The sequence below is a fragment of the Sphaerodactylus townsendi genome, linkage group LG07 (genome assembly GCF_021028975.2).
Source record: "Sphaerodactylus townsendi isolate TG3544 linkage group LG07, MPM_Stown_v2.3, whole genome shotgun sequence".
Classification (NCBI taxonomy): domain Eukaryota; kingdom Metazoa; phylum Chordata; class Lepidosauria; order Squamata; family Sphaerodactylidae; genus Sphaerodactylus; species Sphaerodactylus townsendi.
The window spans coordinates 17,843,921-17,856,392 of record NC_059431.1 but is presented as its reverse complement, the minus strand read 5'-3'; positions in this window follow the sequence as shown (position 1 = coordinate 17,856,392).

The following is a 12,472-nucleotide window of genomic DNA, read 5'->3' as shown; positions in this document are numbered from 1 at the left end:
GGGGAGTCACTCCCAATGGCATGCAAGTGAGATCCCTAACTTCAAGTAACATATTGGAGGAAACTTGTATTTTGGTATTTTTACCCCATGGTTCCCAATGGAGTTCTAAAACAGCTTACAATGTAATTCTTCCTCCTGTGAAATAGATTAAACTGAGAGTATGTTACTGAGTTAGGTTCGCCCAACATGCTTCCGTGGCAGAATGGGGGGGGGGGTTGAATTTGGGTCTCCCATATCCTGACACTCTAACCACTACACTGGCTGGCCGCTGGACTAATTCGGCTAGAACTGACCTTCTTGGAGGCCAAAGAATGGGTTACAAGTACGCTAATATACGTAAGTAATACTGCTGACCTGTGCTCTTTCCCCCCACTACGGCTGTCCAGTGTTAAAAATGCAGGGCTCCAGTTTTATTTTTACAGCTCTCAGCTACTGACAGAAGATGTACCTAATTACGAATTAATAGTTTTTCACTGTGCCTTGGACTTTGAGTGCTACATAAATAATAAATATTATGATTATTAAGCAAATGCGTGTGGGCAGGGCTTTGTGTTGCGGTCAGCAGCAGAGGCAGCATTTCTTTTGGATTTGGCTGGGCACAAAACCCAAACGGCCCGCAGTCAAGCGGGGTCCAAAGCGGGTTGTCTGCAAGCAGAAATGCATGCGAAGTAGAGTTGGAAGCATCGCAGATATGCTTGTCCAATCTGGCTTCCCGCATTTCTATGCTGGGATGGTAGGTATATAAGTGACGTGGCTTACCTCAGCCGTTTATATCTTCATTTCCTTCTCCCACTGAGAACCCAAAGTCGTTTGCAACATTCTCCCCTTCTCCATTTTGTTCTCACAACAATCTTGTGAGGTGGGTTAGGCTGAGAGTGCGTGCCTGGTCCAAGGCGAATGATCTTCCATGGCAGAGCGGGGATCTGAGGTCTCCCGGATCTTAGTCTGATACTAACACCTGCTCTCTTGCTGTTCTGCCTCAGAACATGAGTGCACCTGTGTCAAACTTTCCACCCGCTGCTTCTTATTTTACACCAGTTTGTCAAATCGAAAGCCCACAGACCAGTCAAATTCATGCTGGGTTGTCTTTAGACTATCTACAAATGCATCTTTCCACCAGCAGCATTCAAAACAAATCCAAACTGAGAGACCGTGTGGTGCAGTGGTTAAGAGTGTCCAATTAGAATCTAAGACTGGGAGACCCAAGTTTGAATCTTCACTTGTGCCATTGAAGCTTGGTGGGCCAGTCACATTCTCAGACCAACCTACCTCAAAGGGTTGCTGTGAGGATGAAATGGAGGAAAGGAAAATGATGTAATGGTGATTTGGGTGCCCACTGGGAATTATGAATGAAGTACCTTCATAAGGAAGAGTCCGCGTGGTGGTTAAGAGCAGGTGTGCTCTCATCTGAAGAACCGGGTTTGATTCCCTGCTCTGCCACTTGAGCTGTGGAGGCTTATTTGGGGAGCTAGATTAGCCTGTGCACTCCAACACATGCCAGCTGGGTGACCTTGGGGTAGTTACAGTTCTTCGGAGCTCTCAGCCCCACCCACCTCATGGGGTGTTTGTTGTTGGGAGTGGGGAGGGAAAGGAAATTGCAAGCCCCTTTGAGTCTCCTTATAGGAGAGAAAGGGAGGATATAAATTCAAATTCTTCTGTACTGTCAAAGGCTTTCACGGCTGGATTCAGCTGGTTGTGGTGGGTTTTTCGGGCTGTGTGGCCGTGGTCTGGTGGATCTTGTGCCTAACGTTTCGCCTGCATCTGTGGCTGGCATCTTCAGAGGTGTATCACAGAGGGAAGTCTGTTCACAGAGGGACACAGCCCAGAAAACCCACCACAACCAGTCAAACTCTATTCTTCAACCTTTTTTAAAAAAAATGAAATGTTCAAAGACCACTTTCTCCTTGCTGTGGACTTCCTGTACCTTTTCTGTATGGACTTTTCTGTGCTTGTGGCAACCTCTTCTTGATCCTGGACAGTAGGCTGGAGTGCACAGGTATACCAAAGTACCAGCTTGCCATTGATCATCTCGGATGCCCTGGAGAAGCAGTGTGTATCCTCCACACTGCCATGAAAACGGCACATGGTGGGGGAACCCCATTCGGAGGTGAAATCCCTGTGCCATTCATCACTCTCTTATCAAAAATCTGCTGCAAGCCAAGGACAGCATTAACAAAGAGAGCTTTAAAAAGATGGCAGAGGAGGAGGGGGAGAGCAAGCAATTTGACCTTGCCTCAAATGAAAACCCACCCACAACTGTTAATTTATTTGGTTATCTATTAACAGTCTCTAGGCAGCTTAGTTTTTACGTTTAAAATTAAGTGCTTGATTGATTATTTTCTGGAACAGTGATGGGATGTTGTTCCGTACTTAAGCCAATCCATTAGCGAGCTCTCATTACTGATCTCTGGTGTGTGTGTGTGTGTGTATTTATGTAGAAAAGACATCATTGAAGGGGGGGGGGCTTGCGGGGAGAGACCAGGGCAAATTCCAATTCAGGAAGTTAAGGCTGGTCCTACCAAGTACACTGATTAATTGCAAACCCAACATGTAATGGTATTTGCAAATGCACAGTCTGACCCAAATCCAGCCAGGCTTGGCTACTGTGACTAGGCCCTGGACTTTGTGTACGTTGCTATGTACAGATCTTTCGCAATACCTGTTGCCGTGAAGGTTGCCAGATTATCGGCCAGTACTTGTTCCTCTGTGCTCAGCAGGACTTTGATTTGCAAACACCTGCATGCTTTGAAATCTCACTGCTTCTTCTTGAGTAGCAAGCTATCAGGCCGGGCTTTTGGGGGCCATTTGGTTACCTTGGTTCTCAATAAGGATGCCAGCCATGGGGCCACAGGAATCTCCGAGAATTGTAGCTCATCTCTAGACTAGAGAGATCAGTTCTCCAGAAGAGAAAATGGATGCTTTGAAGGGTAGATTCTAGGTCACTGTACCCTGTCCTCAGTACTTCTTCTACCGATATCCAGGAGTGTCCAAAACTGGAACTGACAACTCTATCTCCAAATTACAGAGATCCATTCCTCTGGAGAAAATGGACTGTAGACCATAGCATCACACCCTGCTGAGGCTCCTGACCTCCCCAGACTCCATTCCCCAAATCTCTACAGTTTCTCAACTTGGAACTTGCAACCCTAAACTCATACTGTATCTTTATACACACACCCACAAACACCAGTTTTCCCCCAAATGGGGACACAAAACATTGTTTTATCCTCAGTTTTATTCTCACAACTATCTTGTGAGGTGGGTTGGGCTGAGAAAGAGTACTGGACCAAGATCACCCGGTGAACTTCCCTAGCAGTGTGGGAATATGAACTTGGGTTTCCCACATCCTAGTCTAACACCACAGCCACTACATTATACTGGCTCTGTTCTTTCCCCAACTAGCAGGAAGGTTAATGTTTTGAATTAGACGTGATCCTGGCTAATCTGGGTGTGTTTATGGTTATTCGTTTGAGCCTCGTGTTGAAGTTTAGAAAGCAAATTTCCCCTACATGAAAATTGTGCACCGTTTTTGAGGTGGACACAAAGCCCTCTTTGAATCTGGGTTGAAGTGCTTTTAAAGAAGAGTAGGAGTAGGAGTTTGGATTTATACCCTGCCTTTCTCTCCTGAAAGACTCAAAGGGCCTTACCAATCCCTTCCCTTTCTCTCCCCACAACAGACACCTGGTGAGGTAGATGGGGCTGAGAGAGTTGTGAACAAACTGACAAGCCCAAGGTCACCCAGCAGGAATGTAGGAGTGCAGAAACACATCTGGTTCACCAGATAAGAGTCTGCTGCTCATGTGGAGGATAGGGAATCAAACCCAGTTCCCCAGAATTCAACTGCTCTTGCATACTACACTATGCTGGTCTTTATCTGGTTGTCTCAGGGATGCTAACCGAGATCAAGATGGCTGCTGCGGAAGGTGGACTTTATGGCATAACATTCCTCTGAATGTCCCTATTGGTTGTGTCCAGTGGTGGGGTCCAAAAATTTTAATAACAGGTTCTGATGGTGGTGGGATTCAAACAGTGGCGCCACCGCACACACGCACCTCCAGTCCCTATTGGGCAGGGAGGTTGCTTTAGTAACCCCTTCTCGGCACTCAGAAAAAATTAGTAACCACTTCTAGAGAAGTGGTGAGAACTGGTTGGATCCCACCTCTGGTTGTGTCCCACAGGTTTCATTTCAACCTGTTCGTTCTGGTCTCACCTTCAGGGGCAACAGAAAACAACTCTGCTCCATCCTCTATATGACAGCCCTTCAAATACTTTAAGATGGCTATTGTATCAACATAAGAAGAAGAGTTTGGATTTATATCCCCCCTTTCTCTCCTGTAAGGAGACTCAAAGGGGCTGACAATCTCCTTGCCCTTCCCCCCTCACAACAAACACCCTGTGAGGTGGGTGGGGCTGAGAGAGCTCTGAGAAGCTGTGACTAGCCCAAGGTCACCCAGCTGGCATGTGTGGGAGTGTACAGGCTAATCTGAATTCCCCAGATAAGCCTCCACAGCTCAGGCGGCAGAGCTGGGAATCAAACCCGGTTCCTCCAGATTAGATACACGAGCTTTTAACCTCCTACGCCACTGCTGCTCCTGTGCTCTTCCAATCAATTCCTCTAGATATGGTGTTTTTACTCACTACTACTAGGCCAATTGGGGATGGGTTGTGGCTATGAGGAACAACATTTGGTTGGCATAAAGGAAGGGCCTGGATTCAGTGCCTCCCATCTCCAGTTAAAAGGAACCAGGCAGTAGGGGAAGCAAAAAACCTCCCATAGAGACACTGGAGAGCCTCTAGCAGTTCAAGTAGACAATACGGATGCTAATGGATCAGTGATCTGAGTAAATGTAAGGCATCTTCATATGTTCAACTAGATGGGGGGACGGGACACTAGAAATGTAGCCAGTTTTAGCCATGTTGAGTTGGAGAGCCAGCGTGGTGCAGTGGTTAAGAGTAGGTGCACCCTAATCTGGAGAACTGGGTTTGATGCCCTGTTCTGCCACTTGAGCTGTGGAGGCTTATCTGTGAACCAGATTAGCTTGTGCACTCCAATGCATGCCAGGTGGGTGACCTTGGGCTAGTCACAGTTCTTCAGAGCTCTCTCAGCCCCCACCCACCTCACAGGGTGTTTGTTGGGGGAGGGAAGGGAAAGGAGATTGTAAGCCTCTTTGAGTCTCCTTGCAGGAGAGAAAGTGGGGATATAAATCCAAACTCTTCTTCTTCTAAGAGAATGGATTCTTGAACAAGGATAATTGCGCTATAGATACAAGAAATGAAGTCCGAGCTCTCTCTTACTTTTGAAATGTATCTTCTGTCTAGCTAAATAGACGGTTTCTTTTCAGTCCATGATGACCTGCGCAGCAGCTAGCTAGGAAGATAATTGGGGTTGCTTTTGGGAGGATTTAGTGTGGTAGAGCGTCTGTTTTGCATACCGAAAGTCTCACGTTCAACCTCCTGGCATCTCCAATTAAAGGGATCAAGAGGGTAGGAGACGTGAAGGACTCCAAAGACCCCAGAGAGCTGCCGCCACTCAGGCAGACAATAGTGACCTTGACAGACCAAGGATCTGCCTCAGCTGCATTTGGAAAAAAATGTGAAGAGCCTCTGAAATTGTCAAGACAGACAGCGTGGTACAGTGGTTAACAGTGGTGGACTCGAATCAGGAGAACCAGGTTTGATACCCCACTCCTCCACATAAGTGGCAAACTCTAATCTGGAAAACTGGGCTGATTCCCGACTCCTCCACATGAAGCCTCTGGGTGACCTTGGGCCGGTCACAGTTCACTCAGAACTCTCAGCCCTGCCCTCCTCACAAAATGTCTGTTGTGGGGAGTGGAAAGGAAGGAGTTTTGTAAGCTGCTTTGAAACTCCTTGCAATTAAGAAAAGTGGGGTATAAGAACTAACTTTTCTTCTCTTCTTAATTCGAGCGATGTTAGGAGAGGTTGCAAATTGGATTATGTCCCCCCCCCGCCCCCCAGTACTGAAATGAGAAACGTGACTATAATGAACAGCCATGTTCTGTCTTTTTTTTTTTGTTTAAAACCACTTTCTTTCACAGTTGCAGTGGGAATTTATTATATTTATAACACAGTACAAATGTACTTGCCCACATTCCCCGATGCATTAACTACAACTAAAAAGAGACAGATAGACCAAGCCATTGGCCATGGTGCTTCAGAGATCCCTGGAGCCACTCTGTCCTTGTGCCACTTAAGAAGCATATCTCCCCCCCCCACACACACACACACATACACAACACCACAAATAAAAGCCCTCAAAGTTTTAGCCTTTCCTGGTAGCGAAGATGAATAATTAATCCATGCAAGATACACTGCTCTCGATATTCCAAGCCATGATTTTTCCACTCAATTGGCCAAAGTGACAAAATTCACAGACTTACACCCCAGAGATGGCCCTTTGATGTCTTGAGGTGGGAAAATCCAAATGGTGCCCCTCAGAGGAGGTAAAATATCATAACAAACCCAGAAATTTTGTCCATGTGATGTAGTTACCACAGCGGTGGTGGCCTAAGAGAAGGCTCAGATTTTAAAACACAGTCAGGAAGCAGAGTAGCTCTCTCAGCCTATCCTATCCCACATGGTCACTGTAAGGTTAAGATGAGGGCAGAGTCCCCCTAGGGCAGCCAATGGTGGCAAACCTATGGCATGGGTGCCAGAGGTGGCACTCAGAGCCCTTTCTGTGGGCACGCGCAGAGTCACCCCAACCCCCCCAAAAACACATCTAGGCTGGCCTGGGCAGCTGGGCTCAATTATTAGCATTAAACTTAAGACCTAGTTTTGGGGAAGCAACGTAGGTAACCCTGTTAAGTGCTGTTAAACCCCACTGATTTTCATGTGAAAAACTAAAGCATGATCCTTTACCTGGGAGTAAGCTCGGTTGCTGGCAATGGGGCTTGCTTCTGAGTAAACCCTCCTGGGGTCATGATTCACCCATTGGAAGAGTTGCACAGTTGCTTCAAAGCATAGCCACCGACTACCACCAAGCTTACTCCTTGGAGCCAACCGCTTTTTCTAAACTAAAACCTCAGTATTCAGGTTAAATTGCCGTGTTGGCACTTTGCGATAAATAAGTGGGTTTTGGGTTGCAATTTGGGCACTCAGTCTTGAAAAGGTTCGTTATCACTGCCTAGGCCAGGGGTGGCCAACTATGGTGATCCAGATGTTCATGGACCACAATTGGCCATGCTGGCAGAGGCTGATGGGAATTGTAGTCCATGAACATCTGGAGCACCATAGGTTGACCACTCCTCCCCTAGGCCCTCTTAAACACATTTCAAATTGGGCAGGATAAAAATCTAAAAATAAATGGCCGTTTAATGACAGCCTCCCAAATGTATTGTTTGGTTAAGATAATCGCACAATTCTCTGTGAGGTTTTTGAGGATTGGTATAGATCTCTCTGCCTTGCAAAGTGCCATGTACTTTGTATCAGACTAGGTCGGCGGATCAGTTAATCTGCTGAAAATTGGCAGATGATTGACTGTTCTTTTTAAGCAATCATGAATTGTTGGACGGTCTTATCAAACCGGCAAAACGAATCTCTACTATGACAAAGAGGAATGAATCATAAATTCATCCTACAGGATCTGCCGTGGCGTTGAAAACCTTTCCGTCGGAGCGCCCACGACTCTGTCTTGTCTTGACAGCGATGACCCCGAACCCTCCCACCGGCCTTCTGCTCCCTCTTCCCCTCCCTTTCCTCTAGGGCTCCCCTATTGCACAAGGCGAATTTGGATTCTGATGTGATCACCTCCGAGGAGAGTGCCATTTAATTTATGAGCCGGGCTCTGATTGAATGGCATTCTTTATTGCCACCTTGCCGAGATGGATTGTCTCTCAGGGCTTCACAGTCTTTTATCCTCTGGAGTTCAGAGGTTACATCAAAAACTGCCTGCCCTGCTGCCTGAGGTGACCTCTGAACCTCGGAGGCCAGGAGGTCATGAGGCCATTGGCAAAGGCACTGAGGGTGTCAGCCCCATTGTTCTCCGAGGAGAAGAGTTTAAGGCTTGGATCACATGGTTCTTACGAGGTGGAATCACAGGATAATGCAAGCAGGCAAATGGCGCTCGCCAGAGCATCGAAAACAGGGATCGGTGGCTCACCCTGGGATCAAAACTCAAACATCCCATAGATTTCTGAATGCATGCCACTCAGGTCAGAGTGTGTTAAAATGGCACAGGGTATTAACTTGTGCTTCCTATCTATATATTTATCATATTTCTATGTTTTATTTTATGCGCGCCTCAAATAAACAAAGGAGCTGTCCGCTAGGGTTGTTCATTCTGGTTTTATACAGAGAGCCCAGAAATTTTACCCACCAGAGTGAGGGTAAAAGCAAACTTCATCTGCTCTGTGTTTTGAAGAAGCGAGTGTCAAAGAGAGAGAATGAATTAAATTCTTTTTTTGTAAAGTGAATGCACCTTAAATGCGCTGCACTAAACCCCTGCTTCTGCCTAAACCTCTACTTCAGCTGAAAACTCCTCTGTCAGGGTTGCTTTCCCCGACAGAAACAGAGGATTTGCACAGAATACCTCATGCAAAATTTGCTTGCTTCTCAGTGCAGTCTCACGGTGTGCTCCTTTCTAAAATTGAAAAACAACAACAACGATTTGGGTATTTGGCAAATGAAGTTGTCAAAAAGTAAAAAGTTTTCATGGTAGTATAGAAGTTATAGTGCTGGATTAGGGCCAGGGTGATCGGGGTTTAAATCTCTACTCACCTGGGGAGGCTTTGGGCCGGATAGTCCCTCTCAACCTAACCTACGTAGCAGAGTAGAATAGAATAGAATCTTTATTGGCCAAGTGTGATTGGACACACAAGGAATTTGTCTCCGGTGCATATGCTCTCAGTGTACATAAAAGAAAAATACTAGATTCTGTTTAATGCTAATAAATATAATAGATTCTTCTGTTTAACAGATAATGATAGCAGGATTTGAATCGGTTTGTGTCAGTTTCCCCGTTCAGACAATAACTCACTTGATGGGTTCAAGGATTTTATTGAAGACAGGAGAGAGACAGGAGGAGACCGTTCCGGCGAAAAGGCGCCAAAGCAGTTGATGATATGTTGTAGCAAATTCCCGCCACCACACGTGACCCAAGACAGAAAAGTCCAGCCTGAAGGCCCGTCCCAGCCGCCAAGCTCCAAGGCCAGGGAAACAGATAAAGCAGCACCTGCAAACGCGAAAGAAATCCCCAACAATCCTCAACCTCCCAACAATGGCATCCTGACAGTTTGGCGCTTAAATAAATAAATATGACTGTTAAAATGTACAGTGCCAGTAAGCAAAAATACACTGTGTCAAGAGTAGAAAATGTTGATAGTCCATGGACAATCCTTATGTTGTAGATCAGGGGTGGGCAATTATTTTTTCCATGGGGCCGCATAAGAAACAGAAAATATTGTGGAGGGCCGGGCCAAAAGGCAGGGGGGTGAGGTGCTTTTGAAAGCCCCGCAGAAGCCGGCAGCCAAGGCAACCGGCTTCTGCGGGGCTTTCAAAGATGCTTCGCTCCCCAGCACGGCAGGGGGGCCAGTCAGGGTCATCTGGCGGGCCGAATGGGTCTGCCATGTGGGCCATATAATACCCAAGTCTGTTGTAGATGAAGAGGCATGACTGAAAGTCAGTGATTTGCTTTGTGAGTTTGAGGCTGGGGCAAGATTTGAACAATCACACAATCTAAATCTCCCCCTTTTTAGTAGAGCTGCCCTTACAAATAACTCATTGAGGTTGGCTGAACCACAACAGTTACCCAATGAGCTTCATGGCAGAGCAGTGATCTGAGCCCAAGTGTCTTTAGTCAGAGTTCAACAGTTTAACCACTATACCACACTGTCTCTAGAACGCTTCAGTATATTACATTATATTTATTAGTACTTCTTGCCAATGTGTGTCTCTTCAGGGGCAAGCCTGTCTACTCAAAAGTAACCCCCTTTTTAGTAAGTGGGGCTTACTTCCAGGAAGGAAATCTTTTTAGCATCTTTACTATTGCAGGTTATCAGAGCAGATAGCTTGCTATTTCCACAATCGGTATCCTCATTTTATCTTGGACGGAAACTGAACAGGGGAGCTCTTTAGCAAGTGCAGTTTTTCCACCTCCCCATTCTTCATCCACTCCTCTCAGCAATGTGAATCTGATATTTCCTTGACCCCGGAGATTCACTAGGCCTGAGCAGAGTTTTCCAAAAGCTCCTTTAAAAGTGCCTTTATCTCATAATGGGCGCGAGGGTATTTGAAGGGATGAAGAAAAAAAGGTGTGTTGGGATGCACTCACAGTACTTTAAGCCTTGGTAGCAGAAGAAAACAGGGAAAAAACACCCCCAAAAGTTTAGATATTTTTTCCCCATTTTCTTTCCATCAGTGTGTCCAGAGGAGGGCGACCAAAATGATTAAAGGTCTGGAATCCATGCCCTATGAGGTCTGGAATCCATGCCCAGCTGTCCAGGCCCTGCGGGACCTTGGTGAGTTCCGCAGGGCCTGTAAGACAGAGCTATTCCACCGGGCTTTTGGAGGGGCTGGCTGCGGTACCACCGCCCCCCATTGAAATCAAAGCTGCCTGTCTGGACCACCTGGGTTGGGCCCTAATTCCATTTTGGGCCCTGCCTACCTCCTCCCCTTTCTTCTTTTTTGGCCTTTAGATCGGGCGCCTGTGTGTGTGTGTATGCTTTACACAATCTTGCTGTTTTAATCTATTTATTGTTATTGACTGCTGTTAAAGCCTTTTGAATGCCTTTGGCCTTTTATGTTACGATTAATTTGCTGTTTGGAAACAGCCATGTTGTGAGCCGCCTCGAAATTCCCTCGGGGATGAGGCGGCCTATAAATTTAATTTAATAATAATAATAATAATAATAATAATAATAATAATAATAATAATAATAATAATAATAGGGAAGTCTAAGGGAGCTGGAAATGTCTAGTTTGTTGATCAAATGCAGAGGCAAGTCTGGTGTTTGGACTGATCGACTAGCCTTATTTTTACATGTTTTTACTAGTATCAATTTATCAATCTATCAATAGGTTATTTACATTTTTAAAAATCTAAAGATATGAAGATTTGCAGGAGTGGGGAGGCCATGGGCAATAGAAGTGATATGGCAGTAGGCAACAGGGAGGAGGTAGGGAGGTCAAAGCAGTGCGAGGGAATGTGTGTTGGGATATGACTAGTCGGGCTGCCTGTGGGCGGAGGCCATCCAGGGCACATCTGCACCCAGAGGCAGAGTTACCAGGGGGCCGGGGTGTGTGCATTGCAGCAGGTGCGTGCCTGCCCCCCCCCCCCCCGGTAAAATCTAGCAGTGAAGCAAAATTGTGCTACAAAATCGTGCTACAAGTGGATTTGCTTGTTGCGGAGAGAGTGGAAAGTGAAAGCAGGGCTAGAGGAAATACGTCCATACAAGAAATCTTGCTGTGGCAGACATTCACCTCCACCCCGCAGCAAACAGCTTATGCATAATTGGCCTATGATTTAAAAAAACCCCAATGGATTAAATCACTTTTAAAAGAAGTGCTGTATTTGTACTATTAGTGTTCCTTCAACCTCCCCGCCCCCCGAACACTGGCAGCCACTCAAACCTCAAAATATGACAAGAAAGCCATTATAAGTAGAAAAGTCTATTTTGAGCGATGGCAATATGACGCTTGTGGGTAGTGGGGACCTTGGTCCTAGGGAAAACAAATGTCTATTGGTAGCAAAGAGAGGCTGTGCCTCTTTAAAAAAAATTAATGGAATGGAGGCTTTGAAGAGCTAAGTTCCCCAGTGTTCCCAGCTACTTTTATGGAAGCCGTGAATTTCCCAGCATCTCGTCCTCCACGGACTACAAAGGAAGTGTCTCATTGTCTCGCTACAAAAATACATTACAAAAAATTAACTTTTGCTGATTTATGCCAAGGCTTCTGAGATCTCTCAGAAATGCACGTGGAGGTACTTTTGCGCTCCCCAGAGGTCCAGAAAACCTTGTACAGCAGCAGAAATGAGAAAAAAGTGAAGCTGAAAGCTTGCAAGCTGCCGGGGTCTGAAAAGAGCTCTTATAAATAGAAATCTCCCCTCAAACAATATCCCTTGACGGTCATCATAGCGGGCCTCGCTCTAGGCCAGAAGGGATTTTTGATACACGCACAGAGTCAGCATAGATCAGCACATACAGGCCAGTGTTTCACAGCTGGAAGCAGAAAGGGGGGGCAGGAATACTTAAACATTGGCAACACTTTTATTTTCCTACTCGTCCTGGGGTTGCTTCTCCCTCCCTGCTGTTTCTTTCACCCCAACCAGAGGTGGGATCCAGCAGGTTCTCACAGGTTCCCGAGAGTAGGTTACTAATTATTTGTGTGTGCCGAGAGGGGGCTACTAATTGGTGATTTTGCCACGTGATTTTTGCCTTAGTTGCACCCCTCCTCTCAGCAGTAGCGCGCAGAACTTGAAGCAGTCTAGCAGGAGGTGCACCGGCGTGCATGGCAG